The sequence below is a fragment of the Symphalangus syndactylus genome, chromosome 9 (genome assembly GCF_028878055.3).
Source record: "Symphalangus syndactylus isolate Jambi chromosome 9, NHGRI_mSymSyn1-v2.1_pri, whole genome shotgun sequence".
Classification (NCBI taxonomy): Eukaryota; Metazoa; Chordata; class Mammalia; order Primates; family Hylobatidae; genus Symphalangus; species Symphalangus syndactylus.
Window position 1 is genome coordinate 71,186,706 of NC_072431.2, and position 17,476 is coordinate 71,204,181.

The 17,476-nt window shown below is 42.4% G+C and overlaps 1 protein-coding gene across 1 annotated transcript in view; it reads right to left on the reverse strand.

The window, feature by feature from the left end:
- Nucleotides 1-17,476, reverse strand: part of LOC129490693 (putative uncharacterized protein FLJ92257) — a 75,503-nt gene that overhangs the window by 31,514 nt on the left and 26,513 nt on the right. The window contains exons 8-11 of the mRNA XM_063609960.1: nt 15,568-15,652; nt 11,731-11,853; nt 5,807-5,989; nt 3,983-4,055 (exon numbers count right to left, since the gene is read on the reverse strand). The gene's annotated coding sequence lies outside the window, so the exon portion shown is untranslated. The remainder of the gene's footprint in view (nt 1-3,982; nt 4,056-5,806; nt 5,990-11,730; nt 11,854-15,567; nt 15,653-17,476) is intronic.

Consider the following 17,476-nt stretch of genomic DNA (forward strand, 5'->3'; position numbering starts at 1 on the left):
GAACCCACATACATTATTGTTGGGAACATAAAATGGTTTAACCACTTTGTTTGGGTGTTTCTTTCTTGTTATTTTAATTTGATTTTTAAAAAAATCGAGATAGGATCTCACTATCTTGCCTAGGCTGGTCTCTTTTAACTTGCAGGCTCAAGTGATCCTCCCACCTCAGCCTCTCATGTAGCTGGGATTACAGGTCTGGGTCACTGCACCTGACTGGTATAACCACTTTGGAAAACAGTTTCTCAAAAGGCTAAATGTACAGTATCATAGAATGCAACAATTTCTCTCCTAGGTATATATCCCAGAGAAATAAAAATATATGTCCACACAAAAACTCATAAATGAATCTTCATAGCAGCATTATTCACAGTGGCCAATACATGTTAACAACCCAAATGTTCATCAACTGATGAATAAACAAAATGTGGTGTGTCTCTACCATGGAATATTATTCAGCCATAGAAGGAACGAAATACTGACACATGCTATGACAGGAAGGAACTCTGAAAACACTGTGCTAAGAGGGAAAAAAAAAGCCAGCCACAAACGATCACATATTGCACAATCCTATTTATATAAAAGGTCCAAGCTGCATGAGGTGGCTCACACCTGTAATCCCACTTTGGGAGGCCGAGGCAGGCAGACCATGAGGTCAGGAGTTTGAGATCAGCCTGACCAACATGGTGAAAGCCTGTCTCTACTAAAAATACAATAATTAGCCAGGTGTGGTGGCAGGTGCCCATAATCCCAGCTACTCAGAAGACTGAGGCAGAAGAACTGCTTGAACCCAGGAGGCAGAGATTGCAGTGAGCTGAGATCGCACCATTGCACTCCAGCCTAGATGACAGAGCAAGACTCCGTGTCTCAAAAAAAAAGAAGAAAAAAAAGGTCCAGATTAGGCAAATCTACAGTGACAGAAAATAGATCAGTGGTTGCCTATGCAAACACAGGGGGATGGGGGGAGTAGAACCTAGTGGCTAAGAAGTGTGGATTTCTCTACAGGGTAATGAAAGCTTCTAAAATGGATTGTGATGATAGATGCACAGCTCCGTGAATATTATAAAAAACACTGAATTGCACACTTTGATAAATGAATTTATGGTATGTGAACTATATTTCAATAAAGTTGTTATTTAAAAAAAGGAAATACGGGGCCAGGCACAGGTGGCTCATACCTGCCTATAATCCCAGCAATTTGGGAGGCTGAGGCAGGAGGATCACTTGAGGCTAGGAGTTTGAGACCATCCTGGGAAACACAGCACTATCCCATCTCTACACCAAAAAATAAAAAATTTAGCTTTGCATGGTGGTGTACGTCTGTAGTTCCAGCTACCTGGGAGGCTGAGGTGGGAGTATTGCTTGAGCCCAGGAGTTTGAAGCCACAGCGAGCCATGATCACACCACTGCATTGCAGCCTGAGTGACAGAGCAAGACCCTGTCTCTAAAAAGGAAAGAAAAGAAATGCAAGTTTTCATCACTGTGTGAGGGTAAACAAGTTTGAGGGGAAACAGAGAAGAACAAAAGAGCACTGAATGGTGACAGTGGGAGGCTGGTTAGGCTCATTGCTAGCTAAGGGACTTCTGAAAAATTCATGAGTAAAATCACAGCTCTGGGGGTCAGTCAGGCAGTCAAATGATGAGTGTTAAATCCATTACAAATGCCCATCGTCTTTCTTTACATTTCTTCTAGTGAAAAATTCCTAAGTGCCTAAATAGCAAGTGTTCTGAAATGATAGCAGCTGTTTATTAAAGAAATAACATCTCATATTTTAAAAACCATGAGTCAAATATTATTTTCCTCCTCCCATTTTACAGGTGTGCAACCTAAACAACAGAGAATTTAAGTAATTTTCCTAAGTGGCAGAGCACAGATTTAAATCCTATCACTTTGGCCTCAGAGTTTGTGCTTTATTTTATTTTATTATTTTAAATTTCATCTTTTTTTTAAAACCAAGAGGCTTATGCAAAATTCTACTAGAATTCAAAAAAAGCCTCTTGCTTTTCCTGACCATGAGTGCAGGCAGGGCTCATGTTGCATTTTCTTTACTTTTAATTGGATGGAGACATGATGGATGGAGACATGATGACAGGAGCTCTCTTGGTCATCATGCACCAGAAAGGAGAGTGAAGAGAAGCACAGGGAAGCCAGCCTTAACCATGTTTAAGCAACTGAACCAATGTCAGCCTCAGCCTACCTGCACAATTACTTTTATGTGAGAAAAACAGGCACCTCCTTATTTGGAAAATCATAGCTAGCTACAGTAGCAAACAATCCTCAAGTTATTCCTGGTAACGTTATTCCTACAGCCCCAATCCTTTTAACTCATTACATTAGCTCTACATTTCTCTATTGTTCCTAACATCTAGTTCATAACCAAGAGCTTATGTTATTAAATAAGCTTTGAGTTAACAGGATTAATGAATGAAGAGTTTAAAGATATCAAAAAAATCTCATAGAAGTACATGCTGAATGTGCCAACTGACTACTATGAACTAATTTACTTTTTAGAAACATGCTATTTCTTATATGCTATTGACAGTGCCTGTAAAAATGGTGCACATTAACTGGCTGTTTTATTTTCTCCCCAATCTTAATATCTAATATCCACAGACTGAGATCAGAGCACCAGCATATACAATGTCACTTTATACTAGAGTTAGGAGGGGAGAAGAAGAGTAGAAATCAGACTCACTTTGCTAGCTGCTGTCCTCTGTCCAGAATATTTTAAAGGAGACTGTATTCCCCCAGGGCTCGCTGACCTGGCACTCTCTCCTTGCGGAGGCTCACACCACTGTCTTGTGCAGCCCTCAGTGCTTTTGCAGAATGTGTCACCATGCTATGAAACACCTTCTCCTCCACCTCTCAACCTAAGCCTGTGTTACTTGGCTTCAGGACAGCTTGTCTCCTCACTGTCCTGCCTTTCCTTCTGAACATCTTGATCTTTGTGGTGGCCTCTCATCTCACTATCCTGGTGAAGCTTTGGAGTCATTACTTCTTCAGTTGCTTCCCTCACCAATATATCAATTGAAGACAGTATGGACCAGTTGCTTTAGAGTACAACTACTGTGACCCTAGAACCAGCTGGTCCCAGGACTTCTTCTGACTCTAAAGTTTTTGAGACAGCAGATATAGTTGGAATAAAATATGCTCCCTAGAATGAGACTGTCTTCATTATCTGGCCTTCTTAATCTGCACTTTTGCTCATGCTATTCCTTCTATCAGGAGTAGCTTTGCCTCTCCCTGGTGACATTCTCCTCTTCCAGCAAGGCCTAATTTAAGTGTAATTTACTTCATAAAGTTCCTGTCACCTTGGAATTAACCTCCCTTCTACACAATGTCATTGTTCACCTTGTTCAAATCTTTATAAATTCAGGCTCAGGTCTGTGTGGTCATGGAGTGTGTCTTTGTACCAAAAGGAACACCTTGGCCAGGCACAGTGGCTCATGCCTGTAATCCCAGCACTTTGGGAGGCCGAGGCAGACGGATCACCTGAGTTCAGGAGTTTGAGACCAGCCTGACCAACATAGAGAAACCCTGTCTGTACTAAAAATACAAAATTAGCTGGGTGTGGTGGTGGGCACCTGTAATCCCAGCTACTCGGGAGGCTGAGGCAAAAGAATCGCTTGAACGCAGGAGGCAGAGGTTGCTGTGAGCCAAGATAGCGCCACTGCACTCCAGCCGGGACAAGAAGAGTGAAACTCTGTCTCAAAAAAAAAAAGGAACACCTCATGCACTTTACAAGGAGCGCCTTCAGGAAAGGATGGCACCTCGTGTAGAGGAGAGATCTCTGATTGATTAATTAATTAAAGACATTCAGAAATTAAATTAATTAAAGACATTCAGAAATTTAGCTTTATCACAGGCAGCTGTTCACACGTAAAACTAATTTGGTTACCTTCATCTGTATACACATGTAGCTAGTGAATTGACATAACTATTAAACTGGAGAATCAACAGAAACATGCCAAGGACTGGCCCTTACCTTCCAGCGACCTCAATGTCAGGAACCTTTCCATTACTCTCAGGGCTTCATGGTCTTTTTGGGGACTGCGAAGCTGAAAAATAAGCACAGAATTACTTTAGTATATTGTAGGAAAAAATACAGAAGGAAATGCTTTGTAAGAGCACAGTATTAAAATTTATTCAGTTTGGCTCTTTTCAAAGGAACCTGCAGAATTAAACTTGTAGTGTAATCCTCCATGGGGGCTCAACAAAGCCATGGAAACATGAATGAAGTGGGATTGCAAATGTGACATTTCCAATAAATTTTTTTTTAAAAAAGAGAAAGAAAAAGAGGTCCATTAAATAAAATACCTTAAAAAGCCAAGAAACTAACTGCAAGTTCCACAAAGAGAGTGGCCAATGATTCTGTGTGATTTAAGGAATGCTGAGAAAGGATGCCTTAATGCAGTGAAATATAATAGGAAGTACAGGTAATCTCTTGCCTTTAGTGTTTATTTTATTAGCCATTCCAGGAGGCGAGCAGGAAATAACTAGTTCAGGTCTAGAAAGAAAACCAAAAAATGTTATGGTAGCCAGTACAATGGTGGTCTCACAGCTAGTAAAACAGTCGTGATATGACCAGTGTTTTTCCCTAAAGGCTTTCGCAGAATCATCCTGTAACATAACAATAATTTCTATCATTGTGGACAAAAACTCTGACTTTTCCTTCCCACGACTGGCAAGTAATTATATGAAGAGTAAATTACTTCTTTCATGGAAAAGAAAATTAACACTAGTATACTTTCTTCAGCCACTAAAATTCTACAGAAATGTAGATATAATAAGAAACTCAACCATCACATCAGGCCAGGTGCAGTGTCTGATGCCTGTAATCCCAGCACTTTTGGAGGCTGAGGCGGGCGGGTCACCCGAGGTCAGGAGTTCGAGACCAGCCTGACCAACTTGGTGAAACCCTGTCTCTACTAAAAACAGAAAAATTAGCTGTCTCTACTAAAAACACAAAAATTAGCCAGGCATGGTGGTGCATGCCTGTAATCCCAGCTACTTGGGAGGCTGAGGCAAGGGAATCACTTGAACCCAGGAAGCGAAGTTTGCAATGAGTCGAGATCAAGCCATTGCATTCCAGCCTGGGCAACAAGACTGAAACTCTGTCTCAAAAAAATAAAAAAGAAAAGAAACTCAATCACCAATATTTAGTCACTCACAAGATTGACCCAGGAATATCAGAGCAGCTAAAACCCAGCAAATTAGACTTCATTCAAGTACTTAGGCATCCTGTGAGCCACCACAGTGCCTCTCACCATGGTGCCTCTCAACACCAGGGAGGCAGTGGTCACTATTCTTGCACTGATGAAGACAGCTGAGCACAGGATGGGGGACTGCAGGGGCAATGGAGAGTGCCAGGACTGCAGCTCAGAGCCAGGCTTTTCCATCAAGGACTTACAGCCACGCCTGTCACCTCTAGCTAGAAAAACATTTTAGTAGAAATACCATTTTATTGTTTTAATTCCAGAAATGACTACAGTGGCAAACAGAACTTACTTTTTTAATGTTGTTGTTGTTGAGGCAGAGTCTCACTCTGTCGCCCAGGCTGGAATACAGTGCTATCATCTTGGCTCACTGCAGCCTCTGCCTCCCAGCTTCAAGTGATTCTCCTGCTTCAGCCTCCCAAGTAGCTGGGAATACAGGCACCAGCCACCATGCCTGGCTAATTTTTTACATTTTTAGTAGAGATGTTGGCCAGGCTGGTCTTGAATTCCTGACCTCAGGTGATTCGCTTGCCTTGGCCTCCCAAAGTGCTGGGATTACAGGTGTGAGCCACTATACCCGGCCTGAAACTTACTTTTTAACAACAAACTTGGTTTTATTACTCCACAGATGATCCTTTCAAGTCATGGAATTCCAAACCATGTAGGTCTTGGAAAGGGAATCCTGTCTGGCAAGCCTTCTACATACAGGAACTCGGGGTTTGATTCAAACACAGAATATGGTACTTTTACTGCCTCAGTGAGTCCAAGAGCTTGAGCTGAAAGTGCAAAAGAACATAATTTGTAGAAGATAAAATTTGACACAGACATTCTTTTATTTGTATCTTCATTCTCAAGTACATTATGAACAAGTTCCCTACAATCGAGCAATATTCACTTCATATTGAAGGCATTGTGCTTAGGATATTGGGCAAATCTGAAGAACAAGCCTAAAAGATAAGTACTTTCAGGAGGAATACTTTAACCTTTATTTTTTTTTTGAGATGGAGTCTTGCTCTCTTGCCCAGGCTAGAGTGCAGTAGTGCAATCTCAGCTCACTATAATCTCCACCTCCTGGGTTCAAGCAATTCTCCTGCCTCAGCCTCCCAAGTAGCTGGGACTACCGTCACACGTTACCACACCCAGCTAATTTTTTGTATTTTTAGTAGAGATGAGGTTTCACCATGTTAGCCAGGATGGTCTCAATCTCCTGACCTCAAGTGATCCATCTGCCTCAGCCTCCCAAAGTGCTGGGATTACAGGCATGAGCCATCATGCCCTACCCATTTTAATACTTTCAATCAAAAGGAGAGTTATGTTATTAGTCAAAATGACCTCTGTGTTCTAAGCAGAGATGACTGAAGGCCATTCCATACAGCAGTGGCCCCTAGCAGCCTTCGCATTCTCATCAAGAGGCAGTGTAGCTGTTCAAAGATAGGTGGTGTCTATGAAGCAACTAAGCAGTACTCAGTAAGTTCAAGACATCAGACACAGAGTAGTCAGGATTCCTGATAAGGGACAGGAAACGTCAGCACCAGGTATTGAGATAATGGACAGGAATGCCCGGGAATGCTGCAAGTGCTCCCCACTCCTTACTTCCTTCTCCATGACAGATACACCCAATCAACTGAAACACACTTTCTTGCTAAACCTCCTCAGAATCGTTCAAGACAGCATTCCAGGAAACTGCTGTCAACAGATCTAAGTATTTTTCACACGTGTGTTAGCCAGATTAGAAGTACAGACGGTGGAATGACACTTATCCCAATGCCTCCCTTCCTCTCCCATTCTGACACATGAGAAAGCTGAATCCAAGAGAAATGAAGTTGTCTGCTTGGTTTCAATAGCAAGTGTAGTAGTAGAAATAAACCAAAGCCCGGTTTCTGGGACCTTCCTTTTTTAGGTCCTGAACTTCTATAATTCATTCAGACATGACCCTTCATTGATATATTATTAAATTAAAGACATACTGTAGGGGAGGGACTATGAGTCCCTTCATGTCTGTAGGAAAGAGCAAAGACTCTTGTCTCCAAAAAATAAAAAATACAAAAACGTTTCAATTAAGAAAAAAGTGTGATGGTTCTTGGCAATGTTTAAATAGAAAATAAGAGTATCACTTTCAAATAAGCTGACACTTTATGAACATGTAATAACCAGGGTCACAGAATCACAGAGGCCAGTGAGAAGATTAAAAAGTACCCGTCAGCCCCAGTGACACATACACCACCAGGAAAATTTCCTGTTCCTGTCGCTCCAACGAATCCACAGCAACATAATGTCGGCAAGTGGTACAATCTGCCTCCTCTACCTCCAGGCAGCCACAGGGAAAGTGGAGAGCAAAGGGACCATTCCCTATGTCACTGGTAAGTGAGGCTCAATGGGACACACGAAGCATGAGGGGCACCCAAAGGTAGGTGACAAGTTCAGTGTCTCCCCTTTGTCTTCCTGCTTCATGTATTATCTGCATCTTCTGCTCTTTTCATGATAAGGAAGGAGGCAGCAATAGCGTGTCTACTGTGGAAATGTGGGACTACTCATTGGGCATCATGGAACTTAATGTAGAAGTTTATACAGCCCTGGGAAGCTTTCAGAACCTGGTCTCCTAAGGCTCCTGGTTTTCTAAGGCTCTTGAACAGGCAGTAGACTGTGAACCCCCAGGAGTTCACACAGGTTTTCTAGGGTCTTCACACTGCTAACCGCAGTCATGGCAACTCCTTCATTTCCTTTTTAAACAATTGTTTTCCCAATTATCCCTTTAAAATTGGACAGTTTAGGCTGGGCATGGTGGCTCACACCTATAATCCCAGCACTTTGAGAGGCTGAGGCGGGCAGATCACTTGAGGTCAGGAGTTTGAGACCAGCCTGGCTGACAATGTAAAACCCCGTCTCTACTTAAAAATACAATAATTAGCTGGGTGTGGTGGTGGATACCTGTAATCCCAGCTGCTTGGGAGGTTGAGGCATGAGAATCCCTTGAACCCAGGAGGCAGAGGTTGCAGTGAGCGGAGATTGTGCCACTGTACTCCAGCTTGGGCAACAGAGCAAAACTCAATCTAAAAAAAAAAAAAAAAAAAAAAAATTGGGTAGTTTAGAGCCTCTGATATAGCGAGTGTGCACAATGATTCGTGGTGATGGTGATGAGCTATTAAACATCATTAACTAGGCTATGGTGGTTTTTTAAAATCATGATTGGCTAGGCGAGGTGGCTCATGTCTGCAATCCCAGCACTTTGGGAGGCTGAGGCGGACAGATCACCTGAGGTTGAGAGTTTGAGACCAGTCTGACCAACATGGAGAAACACTGTCTCTAGAAAAAATACAAAATTAGCTGGGTGTGTTGGCGCATGCCTGTAATCCCAGCTACTCAGGAGGCTGAGGCAGGAAAATCACTTGAACCCAGGAGGTGGAGGTTGCGGTGAGCCAAGATTGCGCCATTGCACTCCAGCCTAAGCAACAAGAGTGAAACTCTGTCTTAAAAAAAAAAAGAAAGAAAAAGAAAAAAAAAGAAAAATCAATACCCAGTAGATGGTGAGGCATCCACAATGTGACCAGGTGCCAAGGAATGTCCATAAGGATGGAACTGCAGTTAAGTCTCCTGAATTTCCTTCCTTGGGCCCCTTCCCTGGGCCTACCCCTTACCCATATAACCACATCCTCACTTTTCTCCCCTAAACACAAATCGAGGGACACTCAAAGCAAGCATAGTACTCACTTCTTAACCAATCCATCCCCTCTTCCATCCCTAACACATGGGGAGAACTTATGTTAGCCTTGTAAATAAGAAATACTCACCATCCCACAGTTATTTTTCCAGTCTGCCTTTTTTTAACCACTCACCTGGCAGAAACTTATTCTCCTGGCCAGTAGCTATATGTAAAACTGGTCTGCCTCCCTATTTTCACACCAAAGATACTAATTCTTTAGCAGAAAGGGGAGTATTCTAAATCAGACAATTAGCAGATCACCTAGAATTTCCACCCCCTCCACAGAGGCACACAAACAAGAGAATTAACCCAATTTGTTGTCTATAATAAACAGGATGTTCTACTCACCACCGAGCCCCAGAGGTTGTTACTAGATGACTAATCCCTAGTAGTAACGGCTACAATGGCCCAGTTCCCTATTTTATTACTGTGTGCAGAAATTTGAAAGGCACTCCTCTCCCACCCCCATCTTCCCTTACATACTTTTGCACATCAATCCATTAAGAATCTGAAGTGTAATTTATCTTATTCACTATTATCCTGTTAAATTGCTCTACAGCTGCCATGGGAGTAATTGCAGTGATCAGTGATTCAGACTTCTTGAGCAAAGGGCCTTAAGTAGGTTTCATTATTAAAACTTCCGAAGGTTTTATTATTGAAATAAGCCTGAGATAGAGCAGTATGCCTCCATAGGGCAGTCATACTAATGATTCTTAAGTTAGGAAGGGATGTCAGACTCATCATCAATGTTGCACTTGTGAGTACGACTAACTGGGAATTTATCAATGAATAAAACCAACTGGCATTCTAAGAATGAAGAAGAATAATCTCATTTTAAGTAGCATATGCAATGCTGTGCAACCCTTTAAAAGGCTGCCTTTGGCTGGGCGCAGTGGCTCATGTCTGTAATCCTAGCACTTTGGGAGCCTGAGGCAGGCAGATCACCCGAGGTCAGCAGATGGAGACCATCCTGACTAACACGGTGAAACTCCGTTTCTACTAAAAATACAAAAAATTAGCCAGGTGTGATGGCACATGACTGTAATCCCAGCTACTCGGGAGGCCGAGGCAGGAGAATCACTTGAACCCAGGAGGCAGAGGTTGCAGTGAGCCAAGATCGCGCCATTGCACTCCAGCCTGGGCAACAAAAGCAAAACTCCACCTAAAAATACAAAAACAAAAAAACTTGCCTTTGGCCAGGCACAGTGGCTCAGACCTGTAATCCCAGCATTTTGGGAGGCTGAGGTAGGTGGATCATATTTACCTCCTAAATATCTCTCAAAACCTCACTTCCCCTTCATATTCACGGGCACCTCCTATTCAGCATCTCATCACTCATTCAACAATATTTAATGAGTATGAAGCATAGCTAGGTGTTTTTAAACACAATAAAAACAGTGTGATCTTTGTTTTCTGGTAGCTCAACATCTAGTTATTTCTTTTTTCTTTTTTTTCCAAGACAGAGTCTTGTTCTGTCACCCAGGCTGGAGTACAGTGGCGCGATCTCGGCTCACTGCAACTTCTGCCTCCTGGATTCAAGCAATTCTTCTGCCTCAGCCTCCCAAGGAACTGGGAATACAGGTGTGCACCACGCCCAGCTAATTTTTCTATTTTTAGTAGAGATAGGATTTCATCATGTTGGCCAGGCTGGTCTCCAACTCCTGACCTCGTGATCCACCCACCTCAGCCTCCCAAAGTGCTAGGATTGCAGGCGTGAGCCACTGCGCCCGGCCAACATCTAGTTATTTCTTATCTGAACTGTTCAGGTATACTCTTGTCTCACCATTCATTCACAGAGTAGTACCCAGTCTGGGAATGGTAAGAGACAAAAGTATACCTGGGTACACCATGCCAATAGTACCCAGAGTGTCTCCTCCTCAAAACTTAGATTTTATTCAGGGGTCAGTAAACTTTTTCTATAAAAACCAGACAGTAAATATTTTAGGCTTCTGGGCCATATGTTCTCTGTTGAAACTACTCAACTCTGCTCTTGTAACATTAAAAGCAGCCATGGACAATATGTAAACCCATGGGTGAGACTGTGTTCCAATATGGTTTATTCATTAAAAAAAAAGGCATCAGGCCAGATTTGACCCATGGGCCATAGAGTTTGCTGACCCCTGATGTAATTGCAGTGCTTCTTATTCCATTGGAATTATCCAGATTCCTTTCCATAGCCTAGAAGGTGCTCCATCCTCATCTGAGTATTACTTCCTCCTCCAGGATCCACTATGCTCCAGCCACCCTGACCATCTTTATGGTGCTTAAACACTGTGCCAAGTCCGTTCACATCTCAGGTCCCTGCACTTGATGTTCTACCCATCACAACCACTCTTGCCCAGATCTTCTTTGAGCTGCCTCAGCTCAAATGTCACCTCCTCAGAGAGGTCTTCACTGCCCACCCCAGTGGGTCAGTGCCCATCCCAATGCCCAAACTTTCTAACTCCCATAGCTCTATTTATTTTCTTCAAATTACTTATCACTGTCTGAAAAAATATCACATTTGTTGCATGTATATAGTCTGCTTCCCCACCAGCATACCACCACTAGAACGGAAGCTCCCCGAGAACAGAGACTGTCTTACTTATTCTCCCCTAAGTTCCCAGCACCTAGATCTGTGCCTGGCACTTGGCAGGGGCTCAAAAAATATCTGTTATCGGCTGGGCGCAGTGGCTCATGCCTGTAATCCCAGCACTTTGGGAAGCTGAGGTGGGCAAATCATCTGAGGTCAGGGGTTTGAGACCAATCTGGCCAATATGGTAAAACCCCATCTCTACTTAAAAAATACAAAAATTAGCCGGGCGTGGTGGTACACACCTGTATTCCCAGCTACTCTGGAGGCTGAGGAAGGAGAATCACTTGAATCCGGGAGGCAGAGGTTGCAGTGAGCCAAGATCACACCATTGCACTCCAGCATGGGCAACAAGAGTAAAACTCCATCTAAAAAAAAAGAAAGGAAAGAAAGAAAGAAAAGAAAGAAAAGGAAAGGAAAGAAAAGAAAAGAGAAAAGAATATGAACAGTTGGCGAGATCAAGACTTCTGGCCCAAAGGGCCTGCAGCTGGTCTGACCATTCATCAAAAAATCTGAATTTAAATGGAGACACATTGGACTGTCACATGCAATAAAAGAACTGAAGCAGCAAATGGTCTTGATTTGGGTTTCCTTCCACCCTACACGGCTCCAGCAAATGGAGGAGTGAGCATGCCTGCGGTGCTCCTGACACATCTAGGGTAGTTCCTATTCACAGTGGTCAACCTTTGGGATTTTCCACACCTCACAGGGTCATCGTCCATCTAGGCTAACCTAGAATGTCCAGATAAAAGCTCCTGTTTAGAGACTGGAGAGAAAATTGTCAAACCTGAAAGCCCATGAACTGTCTCAGCCAGGGGAGAACACGTGTAGCAAAGATTACAGAGTCTGATGTCAGAAGCCTAATTTCAGATTGACCTGTACAGCTTTATGATTGTGAGTAATTAACTTACTCTCGCTAGGCTCTGTTATTCTCACATCAATAATGAGAAAGCGAACCGAATAGTCTTCCAAATCCCTTCCAATTTTAACATCCTCTGACTTTATGATTAAAGAGTGATACTAATAAGGCTAAAACTGTGGCTTAACCCCAACAGGAGCCTGCTGGGATTATGCTAAGCAAAACTATTCCACACAGACAGAGCCATTCTGACCACGTCCCTCCCTACACCAGCTAACATACAGATATGCACCACTGGTATGAGAAGTCCCTCCTACAGAGGACATTGACTGATTCAATAATAGGCTGATTTAGTCATTCAACCAACAAATATTTACTGAGCACCTTCTAGGTATTTAAGGATACAACAGAACAAAACAGACAAAATCCCTTTCCTTATGGAGCTTACGTTTTAGTGAAGAAGAGTGGGGGAGTCAGACATCAAATAGGAAACGAGTTGAGGATATATTTTACGCAGAGCACTCTGGAGGCACTTTTGATAAGGTGATTTTTGAGCCTCAATCCAAAGCAGTGAGACAGTGAGCCACGCAGACACTAGGGGAAGAATGTTCCAGGCAGAGGGAACAGCAAGGCCCAGAGACAGGACAGGGTCAAGCATGCCTGGCATGTTAAAGGAAACGCCATGAGCTCAGTGTTTATACAGAGGGGTAAGAGCAGGTGAATAGCAGGAAGCACAGTGAGACAGGTAGTAGGGGGCAAGATCATGCAGAAAACAGAAAGCCACTGGAGAGTTTGAACAGAGGGGTGAACATGTCTAAATTCCACTGAAAAAGGACTGTTCTAGCTGTTGTATTGAGAGTAGACAGGCTGGGTGCGGTGGCTCACACCTGTAATCCCAACGCGTTGGGAGGCCGAGGCAGTCAGATCACTCGAGGCCAGGAGTTCAAGACCAGCCTGGCCAACATGGTGAAACACTATCTCTACTGAAAATACAAAAAAATTAGCTAGGCATGGTGGTTCGTGCCTGTAATCCCTGCTACTAGGGAGGCTGAGGCAGGAGAATGACTTGAACCTGGGAGGCGGAGGTTACAGTGAGCAGAGATCATAGCATTGTACTCCAGCCTTGGCAAGAGAGCAAGACTCTGTCTCAAAAAAAAAAGAAAGAAAAGACAGAAGAGACTGAAGGAGGCAAGCATAGAAACAAGAAAACCAGTTAGGAGACTGAGATAAACCAGGTGAGAGATGATGGCAGATGGGTCCAGGGTGGCAGCAGTGAGGAATGAAGAGGGACAGACTCTGGGATATACTCTGAAGTTGAATCAACAGACACTGGAGGACAGGATGATCTTGGAAAATCTTGGGACTACTGCAGAATTGAATGAAGCTAAATGGCACTAAATTCCAACATCCACTGTGAAATCCTGGGATCAGGGATTTGTTCATCTCTGTCACCTAGTGTCCCACCCAGTACTTGGCACATAATGAAGATATAAAAAGTCCTCAATTCTTGAATAAATCTGGAACTGAATATATTACAAAGCCAAAAAACCTGCAGTTTGATAGGTCATTAGGAGACCAAAAAGCATCTGGTACTAGACATATTTTACTAACAGAGTCTTGCTCTGTCGCCCAGGCTGGCAATGGCGTGATGTCAGCTCACTGCAACCTCTGCCTCCCAGGCTCAAGCAATTCTCATGCCTCAGCCTCCCCAGTAGCTGGGACTACACCCACCACCATGCCCAGCTAATTTTTTTGTTTTGTTTTGTTTTTTGTATTTTAGTAGAGATGGGGTTTCACCATGTTGCCGAGGGTGGTCTCAAACTCCTGAGCTCAGGCAATCCACCCACCTTGGCCTCCCAAAGTGCTAGGATTACAGGTGTGAGCCACTGCGCTCAGCCTAAATCTATTTCTTTTTATAAAAAATTTCCCTTACTATGGCCGCATGTGGTGGCTCATGCCTATAATCCCAACACTTTGGGAGGCCGAAGTGTGCATATCATGAGGTCAGGAGATCGAGACCATCCTAGCTAACATGGTGAAACCCCGTCTCTACTAAAAATAAAAATAAAAAATAAAAATTTCCCTTTATAACTCATCTCACAGTAGTAACCAATGAAGCTGACAAACAACTTCACATACAGGTTAGATGTGAACAACTTGGTCATTTTCCTGAGAGGCCAGATGTAGTCACCAAACCTCAGTAACTCCCATCTAAAATACAGGGGTAAGTGTTACACAAGTAGGAAGCCCATGTTCTTATAAATAGTAAATCATGGGCTGGGCACGGTGGCTCACGCCTGTAATCCCAGCACTTTGGGAGGCTGAGGCGGGTGGATCATGAGGTCAAGAGTTCAAGACCAGCCTGGCCAACATGGTGAAACCCCGTCTCTACTAAAAATACAAAAATTAGCCAGGTGTGGTGGTGGGTGCCTGTAATCCCAGCTACTCAGGAGGCTGAGGCAGACAAATGCTTGAACCCAGGAGGTGGAGGTGTCAGTAAGCCGAGTTTGTGCCACTGCACTCCAGCCAGGGCAACACAGGGAGACTCCATCTCAAAATAACTGATCAACAATACAATACAATAAAATAAATACAATACAATAAAATACAATACAATACAAAATACAATACAATACAAAACACAATACAAAATACAATACAATACAAAATACAATACAATACAAAATACGATACAATAAATACAATACAATAAATACAATACAATAAATACAATACAATACAAAATACAATACAATACAAAACACAATACAAAATACAATACAATACAATACAAAATACAATACAATACAAAATACAATACAATAAAATACAAAATACAATACAATACAATAAAAATATAATACAATATAAAATACAATACAAAATAGAATACAATACAAAATACAATACAATGCACAATACAATACAGTACAATACACAATACAATACAATGCAAAATACAATACAATATAAAATACAATACAATACAAAATACAATACAATATAATACAAAATACAATATAATACAATATAATACAAAATACAATATAATACAATACAATAAAATACAATACAATAGAATACAATAGAATAGAAAATACAATACAATACAAAATACAATATAATACAGTACAATACAAAATATAATACAATACAAAATACAATACAATACAATACAAAATACAATACAATACAATATAAAGACATAAAGGATGTCACTTACACAGACAGGTGTTCAGGGCTTGTGTGGAGGAGTTGTGGATGAGGACGAAAGTTGACTTGGACACAATGGAGTCCAACTAGAGTTACTGGATGAGGAAAGGAGAGAAAGAGAGAGAAAAGGAAAAGGGTAAGGGAAGTGGAAGATTCACCTCAGTTTGAAGGTCATCTCTGATTGCTGACAAAGGCAGTGGAAAATGTTGGAGAAAGTCTGAAAATATTGCTAAAGGTTGGTGGTTTCAGAAAATCTTGTAACATTTCCTTTACTTTAAAACTTAACATCTCAAGGGTTTTTAGTATGAGTTTTTTTTTTTCCCATGGATTTCAGAGTAGTTGAACCCTTCAGCCACAGAAAATAACTCCGGTATGAACCACATTTGAATATTACCAATAAAGACATGGGACTCTCCTCTGAGGTCGAGCGCGTCTATTCACTTGCTGCTCAGCCTTCTCTTCTGCCCACTCTCACCTCCTTTTTCTGGCATCTGCTCCTCCCAGGGAGGACTTCACACCCTCCTCACAGAGCCAGCTGCCACCTCCCACTCTTCGAGGCTCCATCACGTGCCAGGCTCCACCACCTTCTCGCGTGTGACATCTACCTTTCACCAAGCTGAGGACACAGTGCACCCACGGTGTGTTTAAGGAGACAGTTCAGATGGCCACAAAATTCTTTTGTCATGTGGTCTGTGATTTGAATTGCCCTGTCCAAAGACTAATGCATGGTTCATGGTCAGGCCAAGTAAGGTTATGTTGGAATGAGAAACCACCAAGCACCTTTAATTCCTTCCAAGATCTTTTAGGAGTGGGACAAAGTCAAGTGCTGTTAGTGATGGCAAGAGAGGAGATTCTCTCTGCTGCATTCTGGTGATGATGGCAGGTCCAGCACTGCTCCAGCACCCAATCCTTGCAGTGTCTTCTATGGCGCTTGCACATTCTTTATATAATACAGGCTTTGCAGTCTCGGTTTCTGCAATCACTGTCACAACTGCCCCTAAGAAAAGCGGTGACTGCATTCCTCAAAACCTTGAATTTGAGCTTTGTCTTGAGAAATGAAGGTTTCTACAGGTTTCTTCATGTTCACATTAATCCAAACTGAAGATTTACCTCCAGGAATATTTTTCTTTCTCTATTACTTCCCTTAGCAAAAAAATGTGTAACTTCCAATCTTCAATTCTTCACCAATGCTTTGATTCTTTGGCTAAATCAAAAGCATGCTGAGGGCCACGCACAGTGGTTCACACCTGTAATCTCAGCACTTCGGGAGGCTGAGGCAGGCTGATCACAAGGTCAGGAGTTCAAGACCAGCTGGGCCAACATAGTGAAACCCCATCTCTTCTAAAAATACAAAAATTAGCCAGCATGGTGGCGTGCACCTGTAATCCCAGGTACTGGGAGGCTGAGGCAGGAGAACTGCTTGAACCCAGGAGGTGAAGGTTACAGTGAGCCAAAATCATGCCACTGCACTCCAGCCTGGGCAACAAAGCAAGACTCTGTCTCAAAAAATAAAAATAAAAAAAAAAAAGAAAGAAAGAAAAAACATGCTTAACCTATGAGTGAAGCGCTGAGTTTTGTCTTCTCCACTGCAGGACTCCTGGAAAGGGATTATTTTCTTACCCTACTACAGAATTTCTCAACCACCTTCCATGCCATAATCCACACAAAATCTATTTGGCACACTGACTGACCTTCACTAATTGCCCCAAGGTACTGTGAGAGCTGAAGGAGCAGTATTTTAGGACACACCCATTAACCCAACTTGAGAACATTTATTCACCGTAGTATTAATGGAATGATTAACTGCACAAATTTGTAAACGCCTAATACACACACATAATTCATACTTGATTCCCAACACTTATTTCCTGACAATACAAAACTTCATACTAAATGGGTAGTTATTGGTTCTTGGCAAC